Here is a 15,475-nt window from a genome sequence, read left to right as displayed (position 1 = left end):
GTTAATTACATAACACTCAATCCAATATAGCTAATCCCCAAGAAGGCTCAATCACAAACTGCTCTAAAAAAGCCATCTTGTAGGCATTTAACAAACTCACTCTCTTGAGATCCATTACCAACCTGATTTTCCAAATCGAACTGCATGTTGAAATCTCCCGTAACTATCATAACATTGCGCTTTTGAAATGCCTTTTCTATGTCCTATTGTAATCTGTGATCCACATCTCAGCTACCCTTGGAAAACCTGTTTATAACTGCCATCAGGGTCCTTGCAGTTTCGTAACTCAACTCACAGGGATTCAACATCTTCCGATCCTATGTCACATCTTTTTACTGATTTGATGCCATTCCTTACCAGCCATCCCCTCTGCCTACCTTCCTATCTCTCTGATATAACGTGTAACCTTGGACATTCAGCTCCTAAATACAACCATCCTTCAGCCATGACTCAGTGATGGCCACAACATCGTACCCAACAATTTGTAATAGTGCAAGAAGATCATCCACCTTATTTCCTATATTCTGTGCACTGAGATATAACACTTTGAGTACTTGGTCACAGTTGGCATGGATGAAATGGGATGAAAATTGAATTGAGTTTATTATTTACATCCTTCATATACATGAGTAGTAAAAATCTTTACGTTACGACTCCATTCAAATGTGCAATGTGCAATCATAGTAATTTATATTAAATAGTATATACAACAGGACAGTCAATATAACATAGAAATACAGTTGGGTCAGCATGAATTAATCAGTCTGATGGCCTGGTGGAAGAAGCTGTCCCGGAGCCTGTTGGTCCCGGCTTTTATGCTGTGGCATCATTTCCCAGATGGTAGCAGCTGGAACAGTTTGCGGTTGGGGTGACTTGTGTCCCCAATGATCCTTTGGGCCCTTTTTACTTACTTGTCCTTGTAAATGTCCTGAATAGTGGGAAGCTCACAGCTACAGATGCACTGGGCTGTCTGCACCACTCTCTACAGAGCCCTGTGATGGAGGGAAGTACAGTTCCCACAGCAGGCAGTGATGCAGCCAGTCAGGATGTTCTCAATTGTGCCTTGTAGAAAGTTCTTAGGATTTGGGGGCCCATTCCAAACTTCTTCAACTGTCTGAGGTGAAAGAGGCACTGTTGTGCCTCTTTCACCACACAGCTGGTATATACAGACCAGGTTTGATCATTGATGATGTTAATGCCGAGGAACTTAAAGCTGTTCACTCTCTCAACCCCAGATCCATTGATGTCTATAGATATTAGCTGTGTCCATTCCTCCTGTAGTCTACAACCAGCTCCTTTATTTTTGCAACGTTGAGGGAGAGGTCTGTGCCCTACTGTTCTAAGACTGTATGGTGTGAATTAAAGATTAATTGCCAAAACTTGTGTTCCGGTAAGCCTTCATTAATACTAAAAAGTGTTAGTTAAAGATTGGATCAATGCAATGGAAAGAAATTCTTCCTCAGCTTTTTTCGTTAAATATGAAATATTTAAAGATGTAGCTGTGCATTGTATTTTGCTTCTGAAATTCAATTCTATTGAAGTCCAACTTAAACTTAGAATTCATAATTTAGGAAGTTCTTGCCAGTACTGGTCCAGTGAATAATTATAAAATAGAGTAGAGTGGACTTATGATTAATAGTTTCCATTTACTTTGTAAATTTATATTTTTGAAACTAACAGGAAAAAAGGTAGCATCCTCTCCCAGTAAGAGTAATAATGTTCTGAAAAACAATGCAATGAGTGGAGGATAGTTAAATATACCCTCATTGGCCACTTTATTAGGTACACCTGTACACCTTAGGTACACACTCATTAATGCAAATATATAATGCTTAAGTCAATGCCATTGAATGTAAAATCCTACAAAAACTAGTCCAGTCCATCACTGGAAAAGCCTTGCCCACTATTGAGCATATCTACACCACTGAGTGCTGTCGTAAGAAAGCAGCATCTATAATCAAGGACCCCCACCACCCAGACCATACTCTCTTCTCACTGCTACCATCAGGAAGAAGGTACAGGAGCCTCAGGACCTACAGCACCGGGCTCAGGAACAGTTATTACCCCTCAACCATCAAGCTTTTGAAACAGAGGGGATAACTTCACTCAACTTCATTTGCCCGTCACTGAATGGTCCCACAACCTATGGACTCACTTTGAAGGACTCTTCATCTCATGTTCTTAATATTTATTGCTTATTTATTGTATTATTATTATTATTATTTTATTTTTTGTTTTTTTGTCTTTTGCACATTGGTTGGTTGTCTGTTGGGTACAGGCTTTCATTGATTCTGTTGTGTTTCTTGGATTTAGATAGATAGATAGATAGATAGATAGATATATTTTATTAATCCCGAGGGAAATTGGGTTTCGTTACAGCCGCACCAACCAAGAATAGAGCGTAAATATAGCAATACAAAAACCACAGACAATCAAACAACAAAATGCAAACTATGCCAGATGGAAAATAACTCCAGGACCAGTCTATTGACTCAGGGTGTCTGACCCTCCATGGGAGGAACTGCACGTTCGATGGCCACAGGCAGGAACGACCTCCCGTGCTGCCCAGTGTTGTATCACGGTGGAATGTGGCCAAAGTCCAACAGTAAAAAGTTCAATATCCGGTCTACAAACACGTTCCTCGATCGTAATATGACCCGGATTGCACCATCTGTTGTTAACCAGAACAGTAAGCACCCAACACCTTTATGCTTACCGCTCTCAGTGCACGGGTATACAATTTACATTGTATACCTGCAAGAAAACAAATCTCAGGGTTGTATACAGTGATGTATAGGTACTTTGATAATAAATTTACGTTAACCTTCTGAACTTTGAAATGTTATATCGCAGTTGTACCAGACATTGTGTCACACACAGTGGCCTCTTTATTAGGTACACCTGCTCCTTAATAAAAATATCTAATCAGCCAATCATATGGAAAGAACTCAGTGCATAAAAGCATGCAGACATGGTCAAGAGGTTCACTGGCTCAGATCAAACATCAGAATGGGGAAGAAATGTGCTTTGAGTGACTTTCACCATGGAATAGTCATTGGTGCCAGACGGGGTGGTTTGTGTAACTCAGAAGCTGATGATCTCCTGGGATTTTCACGCACAAAAATCTCTAGAGTTTCCAGAGAACGGTGTGAAAAACAAAACAAAAAAATCCAGTGAGCAGCAGTCTGTGAGAAAAAATGCCTTGTTAATGAGAGAAGTCAGGTGAGAATGGTCCGACTGGTTCAAACTGACAGGAAGATGACAGTCACTCAAATGACCACGTGTTACAACAATAGTGTGCAGAAGAGCGTCTCTGAATACATAATACATCAAAAGTTGAAGTGGAAGGGCTACAGCAGCAGAAGATATACAGACATACACTCAGTGGCCACTTTATTAGGTACAGGAGGTGACTAGTAAGGTGGCCACCGAGTGTACATTATTCACCAATAATGTGAATGTAAGTTTACATGATTACTTGTTGTGTCTGTCATGGACAGTGCTGTTGCTGAAAAATGCTGGTTTTCATGGTATTTGTACTCTGAATGCCAATGACAGCAATGAACTTGAACTTGAGTTTCAGTCACTCGTAACAGACTGATCCGCAGGGTATGACTGATAGGGTGAAGATAAAGATTGGCTTTATTTGTCACGTGTACAGTGAAACATTGAAACATACAGTGAAAAGCTTAATTTTGCATCGATGACCAACAAAGTCCGCGGATGTCGGGGTGGGGGGCAGCACGGTGGAGGGAGCAGCCTGCCAGTGTTGCCACGCCTCCAGTGCCAACATAGCCTCCCCAGAAGTTACTAACCCTAACCCATAGGTCTTTGGACTGTGGGAGGAAACTGGAGCTCCTGAAGGAGACTCACACAGTCGCGGGGAGAAAGTATAAACTCCTTACTGGCACTGTCGGGAATTGAACCCCGATCACTAGTGCTGTAAAGCACTATGATGTCTGCTGCGCTACCACGCTGTCCACGCGGTACTGCCTGGGCAGGGTTACAGCCACCGCAGCATCCACGGTCATTGGTCTCACTCCTGCCCCAGACTTCACTGGAGTTGCTTCCTCTGGATCGAAAGTCACCCGAGAGATATTTACCTCTAGTGTATAAAAGAAAAGGGACCCTGGCAGTGTGAATGGGAAAGGTCTATTTGCCTTCACAGACCAGGAGTGTGCATTGAAGATGGCTGCTATGGTTCACTAAGGTTTGAGGAAAGAATATTTTCATGCAGACTTGAGTTCAGTGCTTGACCAGACAGCCTAGGCTGAAATCCTCTTCACAATGGGGCCAGTCCTAACTCCGTTGATGTCAGCACCAACACAAGGCTTATCCAGGCTCGGGTGTGTGCCCCTGAGCCTGGGGATGGGGATTTGCTAAATCTTGCTTTGCCAATTACTTATGTACATCAATAATTTACCCTCAATTCAGACTCTTAACATTAGCACAGAGTCATCAAAGTTATGGAGAATCCAGGTAAGTATAAATTGTTGACATTGCTACCCACTTCTTTAATCACCTTCTCCAATTCAATTCAGGGTTGTGTTGGTGCATGACTAAGTGGTTAGGGCATTGGACTAGTGATCTGAAGGTCGCGAGTTCGAGCCTCAGCCGAGGCAGCATGTTGTGTCCTTGAGCAAGGCACTTAACCACACGTTGCTCCTGCACGTTTATAGCCCGGTGGCAGTTGGTGCAGTATGGACAAGACAAGACAATTCAAGTTTAATTATTATTCAACCATACATGAATACCCATGAATACAGTCAAATGAGACAGCGTTACTATGGGGTCAAGGTACAAAACACAGTTCCAACAGTCACACACAGCACAAAGCACACAGAGCACATACAAGATGGCAAGCACATGTGAGGTATCGGTAAAATACAGCCACATAAAAGAAGTCCAAACCCTGAGTCCATGTATGCTGCAGAAATCTGCAGTCAAATAAGAACTTACTCAAAATCTTCAAGAATCTATTCAAAACTTTTACGCGTGACCTGCCTATTGCAACTCCACTAATTTTCTAAAAACAATGAATGAGTTGTCATTCACACTTTAATATAGACTTAGGTATCATCCTAACAATAAACAGCAAAATAACTAGTCTCTAATTCTCCAAGTTCCCTCTCTCTCCTTTTGTATATGGTGGAGAGATTACACGACTTTCCAAATTTATTTAATCTTATTCCTTCTGGCTGAATGAGTCTGCTGCTCCATATTATACCCATGTGACCAGTTACCTGACTAACCCATGTATCTTTGGGATGTGGGAGGAAACTGATGTGGTCATGGGGAGAAGGTACAAACTCCTTTCAGACAATGGCATCTCATGTCTTCCATATTTATTGCTTATTTATTTATATCATTGTTTCTTTCTTGCATTTGCATTGTTTGTTGTCTCTGGTTGAACACCGTAGTCGGGTGGTCTTTCATTAATTCTGTTATGGTTAGTATTCTATAGGTTTGTTAAGTATGCTCACAGGAAAATGAATCTCAGGGTTGTTTATGGTGACATTGACAATAAAACTTACTTTGAACTTCGGTGTTATAAAGTGTTATGCTAACCACTACGCTGGCATGCCATCCAAATGAAAGGAACAGTTCTGTATTATAATGCAGCTTTCAGCTATTTGGTTTAAAATGAGAAGATGGAACCCATTTTGTCAAGGACAAGATGGATTAATGTTTTTTTTAGTTCCTAGAATTCCATTTAAATTAATCTCCCATTGTTTGATTTTCAAGCTACAACCAGTGTGAACTAACCCAGTTTAATTTAAAGATAATTAACAATGTAAGTGGGTAGTAGGGTGGAGATGACGTCTCTATCAAAGGCGGTGTAAGGTGCTCCTTCCCTCCACTAGCCTGCAGGTCACCCTTGGGCAAGGGGTAGCACCTGCTTAGCCCCCCCCCCACCTGGATCAGGGTCACATGAAGCCATGGGAGCAGATGGTGGATGGTTGTATGGACAGCTGGTGGATGTCACAAGTCCTGGTTATGTGACCACTGACACCAGGCAGACAATCTCTGAAGAATATTGATAATGGCTGGAGTCACCAGTCTTGTAAAGACACTGCCCAGAAGAAGGCAACAGCAAACCACTTCTGTTGAAAAGTTTGCCAAGAACAATCATGGTCAAGAACATGATCTCCCACATCATTAGGCATTCAATACTGTGATCCCCTCCAAGCTGATCGCCAAACTTCACCAGCTTGGTATCAGCTCAACCCTCCGCAATTGAACTTTGGACTTTCTGACTAACAGACCCCAATCAGTTAAGTTAGACAACCTCTCCTCCTCCACTCTCACCCTGAACACTGGCGTGCCTCAAGGCTGTGTGCTGAGCCCTCTTCTGTACTCCCTTTTCACCTATGACTGCGTTCCTGTACACGGTTCTAACTCCATAATCAAGTTCGTAGAAGACACCAGAGTGGTTGGCCTGATCAGAGGGGATGACGAGACGGCCTACAGGGACGAGGTCCAGCACCTGGCCACGGGGCGTGCCAACAACAACCTGGCCCTTAACATCCAGAAGACCAAGGAGATCATTGTGGACTTCAGGCATGCTAAGAGCCACACTCACGTGCCCATCTACATCAACGGAACTGTAGTGGAGCATGTATCAAGCTTCAAATTCCTTGGTGTCCACATTTCTGAGGATCTCACCTGGTCCTTGAACTCCTCCATCCTGATCAAAAACGCACAACAGCACCTTTATTTCCTGCTGAGCATCAAGAAAGCTCACCTCTGTCCCAGGATACTGACGGACTTTTACTGAGAGCATACTCACCAACTGCATCTCAGTGTGGTATGGCAATTGTCCCGTATCAGACCGCAAAGCACTCCAGCGTGTGGTGAAAACTGCCCAGCGGATTATCAGCACCCAATTGCCAACCATTGAGGACATCTACCATAAACGCTGCCTGGGCAGGGCGAAAAGCATTATCAAGGATGCATCTCACCCTAACCATGGACTTTTTACTCTCCTCCCATCTGGTAGGCGCTACAGGAGCCTCCGCTCCCGCACCAGCAAGCACAGGAAGAGCTTCTTCCCTGAGGCTGTGACCCTGCTGAACCTCACATCACAGCGCTAAGCAGTATTGTACCCATATTGTACTGTCTCAGTACTTTTATATTTGTGTGCTGTAGCACTTACTTTTTATTCGCAGTTATTTTGTAAATAACACTATTCTTTGCCTTTCTGGTCAGATGCTAACTGCATTTCATTGGCTTTGTATCTGTACTTGGCACAATGACAACAAAGTAGAATCTAATCTAATCATTTGACATGGCACATATTGCATGAATGACCAATGTAAAACATACAGTTTTAACAGCATGTAAAAACTACAGGTTAGATGGTTCTATATAGGGTGGCACCGGTTGTGTAGTGGTTAGCATAACAGTATTACGGCACCACCAATAGAACAGAATAGGACACTGTAATATGAACTTCTAGCTATCTTCCCTCCCCTCCCCCTACCTTTTTATTCTCCCATTTTCCCCCTTCCTTTCCAGCCCTGAAGAAGGGTCTCAGCCCGAAACTTCGACTGCTCGTTTCTGTAAATGCTGCCTGGCCTGGTGAGTTCCTTCAGCATTATGTGTGTGTTGTCTAGGACACTGAAAATCTGTCCAGCCTATTTTCTCTGTCTCAGAATGGAACTGTTGGTGTCATCATCAGATAGTTATACAGCAAAGGGAGAGACTATTTGGTTCTTCATACTGATGCTAGCCTTTGAAAGAGCTATCCAAATCAGTCCTATTGCCATTTTAATCATTTATTTTATTAGTTAAGCTATATTCAATTTCTGAAGAAAACGTATTCTCATTTCCAGAACTAATTAGGTTTAGTATATGACAAGAAACATACTGTTATTTGGCTAAAATAAACTGGCAAAAATATTCTGACAAAGATGCTGTAAACCAATTCACATGAGGACACCACTATGAGAGATGACTTCAGTAGATACAGGATGGTTCAGACTATGCTGTATAATAATGCATCTGCCTGTGCTTCCCCAGCAAAACACTGCCTTGGCAATGCCCTGCTAGAGTCCTGAGACCGCATTAGGAACTCGTCTAACTAAGGTGAGTTAAAATCCAAATGACCCGAGATCAACAAGAAACAGGAAACTGGAACTTCTAATCACCAAATCAATAAACTAGTTGTCAGCATTGTGGAGACAGACCATGCACTATGTATGTCGAGGATTGAAGCATGTTCCTTGCATCCTGGATTCAAGATTGTTTAATGTCATTTCCAGTACACAAGTGTAAAGGAGAACAAAATTGTTGTTACTCCAGATCTAATGTAGCACAAAAAACATAACAAAATAAAGAACAGAAAAATTTAAAAAAAAACACAATAAGTATAAATACATAAGATAGCTTATACACATAGGTTGATTTTTCATTCATGCAGTCAAGTGACACTAGGTACAGAAGTGTCTGTACATAAGGTGACTCTGACTAACATATGCAAAATTGCATCCTCCAGAATATAAACTAAGTTTTATATTAGATGGATACTTAAGTACCATAGCTCATAAAGTTGAAGAGTTAAACCATCAATTTAAACCTGAAAATTACCTTTCAGCTCGTTGGGAGTTCTCTTCCAAAACACCCCGTTGACCTGCTTCAGGTTAGTCTGAGTTCCAGCCTGGTTGTAACCATGCTTATATAATTCCGACCTGAGTCAGATTACATTGGAAATCAAGTGACTTCATACAATGAACATGAAATTGCCAAAGAGAGTTGTGTGGTGTGGATATAAACCTGTTAACCATTAGTGGTGTTTGGCAGCAACTGTTGTGAAAGATCAAATTTCTAAAATTAGACCCTATTTTTTCATGTTTTGCTTCAGGGATTGTTTGTAAAACTTCTTGACGTTGTTAATCAGTGTTGTTTCACAAGTTTGTGCAGCTGGGAGCAGTTCCTTGAGTTCACGACTGAGGCTTCTCTGGAATTTATTCGGGCAACAACATTCCAATGATTATGTTCCCAGTGGTTTGGAAGAGAACTGCGATCAGAAGACAAACCTTTCAACATCAGAAAAAAAATCTTCATAACTGTAAATGATTCTCTCCCTCCCAAGCTGCAGTGCCCTTTGTTCTAAATCTTCATTTGAAACTGGATTTGATTTGGATATCCATCACAGTTAAAAACTACAACTGGCAAGAGCTGATATTTAAGCCTGAATGGCAGTTCATCTTACCCATGCTTCTTAGAGCTTCTGAAAACACTCTATATGTTTGTAGTAAAAGCTGAAGGACACAAAGTGTGAGAGTATTGAAGTAACAAATGAGAAAAATACTTCCAAACGGTCTGTCTGCTTAGCTCAAGAAATTCAGCAATTAATTCACCAATGATCACCAACTATCTTCACACCTTAACGATATTTGTCAATCAGAATACATGAGTTACGGATGAGAAAGCCTGACTCCGATGTGTATTTAGTGGAGCATCTACCTGATCTGAAATTATTTTAGTGGGGTTTTGCTTCTCCTGTACTCCAGAGTCCAAGATCTGTATTGAAAAAATTCTATTTACAGCACCGCTTTTACCAGTTCACCTTTACAAAAAGTAGTGGATACATTCCAGTCCATTGCAGGAAAAGCCCTCTCCACCACTGAGCACATCTACATGGAGTGCTACCACAAGAAAGCAGCGTCCATCACCAAGACCCCACCATCCAGGCCATGCTCTCTTCTCACTGCTGCCATCAGGAAGGTGGTACAAGGCAATTCACAGAAAATGCTGGAGGAAATTGGCAGGCCAGGCAGCATCCATGGAAAAGAGTAAACAGTCCACATTTCAGGCCAAGACTCTACGTCAGGACTGAGAAGGAAGGCGGGAGGTGCCTGAATTAAAAGGTTGGGGGGGGGGGGTTGCGGAAACTCGATCCCACACAGGAACAAATATTACGCTTCAACTAGCTAGTCTCGGCATTGCTCAAACACCATCTACAAATTTGCCAATGAGCAACAGTTGTTGGCAGAGTTTCAGCTGGTGATGAGGAGGGATTCAGGAGCAAGATAGACCAGTTGGTTGAGTGGTGTTGTAGCAACAACCCTTGCATTCACCATCAGTAAGACCAAGGAATTGGTTGTGGACTTTAGGAAGAGTAGCTCGAGGGAACACACACCAGACCTCATAGAAGGATCTGAAGTGGAAAGGATGAGCAATTTCAAGTTCCAGGGTGTCAACATCTCTGAGGATCTAACCTGGGCCCAACATACTGATGCAATTAAAAAGAAGGCATGTCAGCGGCTATATTTCATTGGGAGTTTGAAGAGATTTGGAATGTCATCAAAGATGTACCACGAAGAGCATTCTAACTGGTTGCATCGCATCTGCTATGGAAGGGCAACTGCACAGGATTGGAAACGGCTGCAGAAAGTTACTAACTCATCCAGCTCCATCATGGGCACCAGAATCCCTTGCATCCAGGACATCTTCAAAAGGCAATGCCTCAAAAAGATGGTATTCACCATTAAGGACCCCCATCATCTAAGGTATGCCTCTTCTCATTGCTACTATCGGAGAGAAGATCCAGGAGCCTGAAAACACACACTCAACATTTCAGGAACAGTTTCTTCCCCTCCACCATCAATTCCTGAATGGACCATTAACCTATGAACACTACTTCAGTACTTATATATAGTGTGGGCACGTGGCCAAGTGGTTAAGGCATTCGACTGGTGATCTGAAGGTTGTGAGTTCGAGCCCCAGCCTAGGCAGTGTGTTGTGTCCTTGAGCAAGGCACTTAATTACACATTGCTCTGCGACGACACTGGCGCCAAGCTGTATCAGCCCTTGCCCTTCCCTTGGACAACATCGGTGTCGTGGAGAGGGGAGACTTGCAGCATGGGCAACTGCCGGTCTTCCATACAGCCAGAGTGAAGACTTTCCAGGCGCAGGTCCATGGTCTCGCAAGACTAACGGATGTCTTTAATTTATATATATATAGTTCTGATTGACATTATAGATTTTATTATTAGGTATTGCAATGTACTTCGGCGACAAAAGAAATAATTTCAACAAATGCCAGTGATATTAAACCCGGTTCCAGACTGCTGAACCAGTGAGGAAAGCTTCATTCACCTCCACACGGAACTGATCACTGAACACTACCTATGGATTCACTTTCAAGAGCTCTACAACTCATATTCTCAGTATTATTTATTTGTTTTTATTTGGACAGATTGGCTTTTTTTTTTGCACCTTGGTTGTTTGCCAGTCTTTGTGTGTAGCTTTTCATTGATTTGATAGCATTTCTTTGTTCTACTGTGAATGGCTGTAAGAAAACGTATCACAGGGTAGTATATGGTGACGTGTACATATTCTATGAACAGTTCTGGGCTCCTCATCTAAGAAAAGATGTGCTGGCACCAGCGTCTCTGAATGCAGAACACATCGAACATTGAGGTGGATAGGCCACAGCAGCAGATGATCATAACGGGTTTCACTCCTGTACCTAATGACGTGGCCACTGAGTGTAAATGAGATTGAGAACATTTATCAATTTTAGAGTGATTGTCTGTGGGGTGAATGGTGATTATTATTTCATTTTTAAATCTTTTTATTGATATATAATCTTCAACAGCTATAAAATACAGAAATTCAACAAATTAGTATATATATAATTAATAAAGCTGAAGAAAAAAACTTATATATGCCAATGAAAAAAAATTTAATAAAAGAAAAAGAAGGAAAAAACAGAACCCCAGCTAACTAAAAAAAAACCCACTAACTATAAAACAAAAAAAAAAGAGGGAAAAAAACCCATTAGGAACCAACTCCCGGAGCAATACGTCTTACAATCATTTATATATATAAAAGCAGAAAAAGAAAACAACAACTGCCAAATCACATTCATATAACATAAAATTGGAAGGAAACCATGTAAATTAATTCAAATTAAATGATAATATTTAGCAAAAGAGCCACACCTTCTCTCAAAATCAAATCGGGGATCAAAAGTTCTACTTCTAATTTTTTCCAAACTAAGACATAACATTACTTGGGAAAACCATTGAATTAGGGTAGGAGCAGAGATATCTTTCCACTTCAATAAAATAGCTCTTCTTGTCAACAATGTAGTGAATGCAATTACATGTTGGTTTGAAAATGAAATACCCTGATTTGGTTTCAGTTTCGCAACTCTTTTAATTTTAAACAATTTAAATTGTCTAGTCCTGTATTTCGAAATTTGCCGTTTAAACCTTCAATTACTGATCCCATCTTTCTTTTATGGAGAAATAAGGGGATTTGTTCTTTTGCAGATTTATTTGGTGATGGTCGATTGATGTCTTTTGAAGAGTTAATTAGCAAATATTCTCTCTCTCACACACATTTCTTGCAATATTTACAGGTTAGACATTTTTTACAAAAATATGTTTCTACGTTTCCATATATGCAAGAATCTGATTTGTGATTATTACTCCCAGAGAGATTCCTTGCTTTTCTTCAAGTTATCTCCTTCATGGCATTTGGTTCCTCTCAATATTATGTTGAAGCGTCAACAGATTACATGGTTGAGACTTTAAGGTGGAGCTGAATGTGCAATCAGACTTCGAACGGAGTGCGTTACCATTCAACTAAGTCATTGGGTATATTGAAAGTAGAGGTTGTACTTGCTGGAGTTTAGAAGAATGGGAGGGATCTCATTGAAACCTACCAAATACAGAAAGGCCTAGATAGAGTGGACATTGAGAGGTTGTTCCTAAATTGGGAGAGTCTAGGACCAGAGGGTACAGCCTCAGAATAGAAGGACGTAGCTTTATAAAAGAGATGAGGAGGAATTTATTTGCTTGGGAGTGGTGAATCTGTGGAATGCATTGTTACAAACAGCTGTGGAGGCCAAGTCATTGGGTATATTTAAAGTGAGGTTGATAGGTTCTTGATTGGTATAAACATCAAAGGTTAGGGGGAGAGGAGGCAGGAGAATGGGGTAGAGAGGGATGATAAATGAGCCATGTTGGAATGGTGGAGCTTGATGGGCCAATGTCTTATGGTCCTGTGGAACCAATGTCAGAAATATTCTTTGCTTGCCTGAATGACAATATAATGTTTGTTCCAGAGTTCTCATTTGAACCTAGAAATGCTTGCCCTGTTTAGGGCTTTGAGTTGTGGATAACACTCTGTTTTCACGTTCTGAATGCTCTTTTTTAAGGAAGAGTTGTTGAATTCCCTACCAGATTTTTGCATCACTCAGCCATGCACCTCACCTTTCAATTGCTATTTTAGTACTGTTTACCTAGCACGTTATTAAGTTTTAAATGAAACAAGGGATCTTTTGCTTCTCCAGAGTCAATATTATCTCATTTTTTGTCCATTCATGGAACTTCATTTTACAACGCAATATGTTTTTTTTTCTGGAGATCTTACAGTGAAACAAAACAAAATGTTCCTGTGTGATACTTTAGATTATGAGGACACTCAGTCTCGTTTATTGTCATTTAGAAATGCATGCATTAAGAAATGATACAATGTTCCTCCAGAGTGATATCACAAAAAAAAACAAGACAAACCAAAGACTAACACGGACAAGACCACATAATTATATCATATAGTTACAGCAATACCATAATTTGATAAAGAGCAGACCATGGGCACGGTAAAAACAAACCTCAAAGTTCCGATCGACTCCCGATAGTCCCGATAGCAAAAGGGAGAATCTCTCCCTGCCATAAACCTCCAGGCGCCGACAACTGCCGATGCATTGGAAGCACCCGATCGCAGCCGACTCTGAGTCCGTCCGAAAACTTCGAGCCTCCGACCAGCCCCTCCGATACAGCCTCCCGAGCACCATCCTCTGCCGAGCGCTTCGACCCTGCCCCGGCTGCCGAGCAACAAGCAAAGCCGAGGACTCGGGCCTTCTCCTCCGGAGATTCTGGATCACACAGTAGCAGCGGCAGTGAAGAAGGCATTTGAGAAGTTTCTCCAGATGTTCCTCCGTGCTCTCACATCTGTCTCCATCAAATCAGGATTGTGCAGGGCACCCTACTTGACAGATAACAGATATCATTCACCAGAGTGGCTGCTGTGGCCATCTTTTTGAAGTATTATTTAGTGATATTCCGTGGTACCAGGCCCTTCGGCCCTATGAGCCCATAGGTTCCATTATATCCACGTGATCAATTAACCTACCAACCTCCAGGTGCTCCAGATTCCTCCTTCATTCCAAAAACATGGATCTTTGGAATGTGGGAGGAAACTGAGCACCCAGAGAAACCCCACGCGGCTACAGAGAGAAGGTACAAGCTTCTTACCGACAGCAGCGGGAATTGAACCCTGGTCGCGATCACGAGCACTGCGGAGTGCTACACTAACTGCTGTGCTACTGCACTGCCTTCCTTCCCGTGCCTGGAGACTTAAACATCGTGTCCCTGCTGACAAGGTCTAGTTTTGATCTCTCGATTAAGTATGAGCTGACTGCTCATGGTTGACTGCAATGGAACAAAGGCGGTGTATGAACCATACCTTTGAACAACAAGAATACTTTGAACCTAACAACCAGGCGCTTTGCTGGAATCAAGTCAGAATCAGGTTTAATATCACTGGCATATGTTATGAAATTTGTTGTTTGCGGCAGCAGTACAGTGCAATACATAATAGTAAAATAAACCTATAAATTACAGTAAGAAATATATTTATAAATAAATAAAATTAGTAGTGCAAACAGAGGGCAAAATACTGTGTCCTGACGAAGCGTCTCGGCCCAAAACGTTGACTTCACCTCTTCCTATAGATGCTGCCTGGCCTGCTGCATTCACCAGCATTTTTTGTCTGTGTTGCGTGAATTTCCAGCATCTGCAGATTTCCTCGTGTTTGCGAAAAATACTGAGTACATGGGTTCAGAAAACTGGTGGCAGAGGGAAAGAAGCTGTTTCTAAAACATGGAGCGCATATCTTCAGGTTCCTGTACCTCCTCCTTAATTGTAGCAATGAGAAGAGAGAATGTTCTGGGTGAAGGGGGTCTCACCCAATAGAAATGTCTCTCCAATATTTCAAGTTCCCTTTTCACTTTAGCTACAAGTCCATGCAGTACTTTTGGTGTGTCCTATCTCCTTCTAGCCATGGTGCCAGGACCTTCAATTGGCCTGTTCAAGCACTAGTCACAGATGCTCACCACTCCACAGGCTGGCAGTGGGAGTGAGCAGGAGATGGTGATGTTGTCCAAGTGCAGGGAGGCTGTGACCCGACAACTCTCTGTTCCTGAGATTGTTACAGCCCTTATGCCCAAGTCCTTTCTCATGGGCTCAGCAACACACTGGCAAGACCCTGGGAGAGTGTATGGCTCTGCCTGACTCCCGGTTGGATCTCCTGCTTTCCATTTCTCACCCAATATGGAGCTATTGTATCCAGTTGCAGAGTCCCTTCTCAAGGACCATTTTGGAGTGCTCATCGAGAAAGTGTATGCACAGTTGTTGCTCAAAGACCTTCTCTTGATCTGTGTTGGTGTCAACTTTTC

General features: G+C 42.0%; 1 protein-coding gene across 2 annotated transcripts in view; it reads right to left on the bottom strand.

The window, feature by feature from the left end:
* Positions 1-14,328, bottom strand: part of LOC134355902 (hyaluronidase PH-20-like) — a 38,613-nt gene extending 24,285 nt beyond the window's left edge. The window contains exon 1 of one of the 2 annotated variants that reach the window (XM_063066429.1): positions 14,274-14,328. The gene's annotated coding sequence lies outside the window, so the exon portion shown is untranslated. Of the gene's footprint in view, positions 1-8,589; positions 8,628-14,273 lie in introns of those variants that run through there. The other variant, XM_063066431.1, reaches the window with a different exon arrangement.
* Between the last annotated feature and the right edge of the window lie 1,147 nt (positions 14,329-15,475).

This window comes from Mobula hypostoma, chromosome 13 (assembly GCF_963921235.1).
Source record: "Mobula hypostoma chromosome 13, sMobHyp1.1, whole genome shotgun sequence".
NCBI lineage: Eukaryota > Metazoa > Chordata > Chondrichthyes > Myliobatiformes > Myliobatidae > Mobula > Mobula hypostoma.
This window is presented reverse-complemented; position numbering and strand designations above follow the sequence as displayed.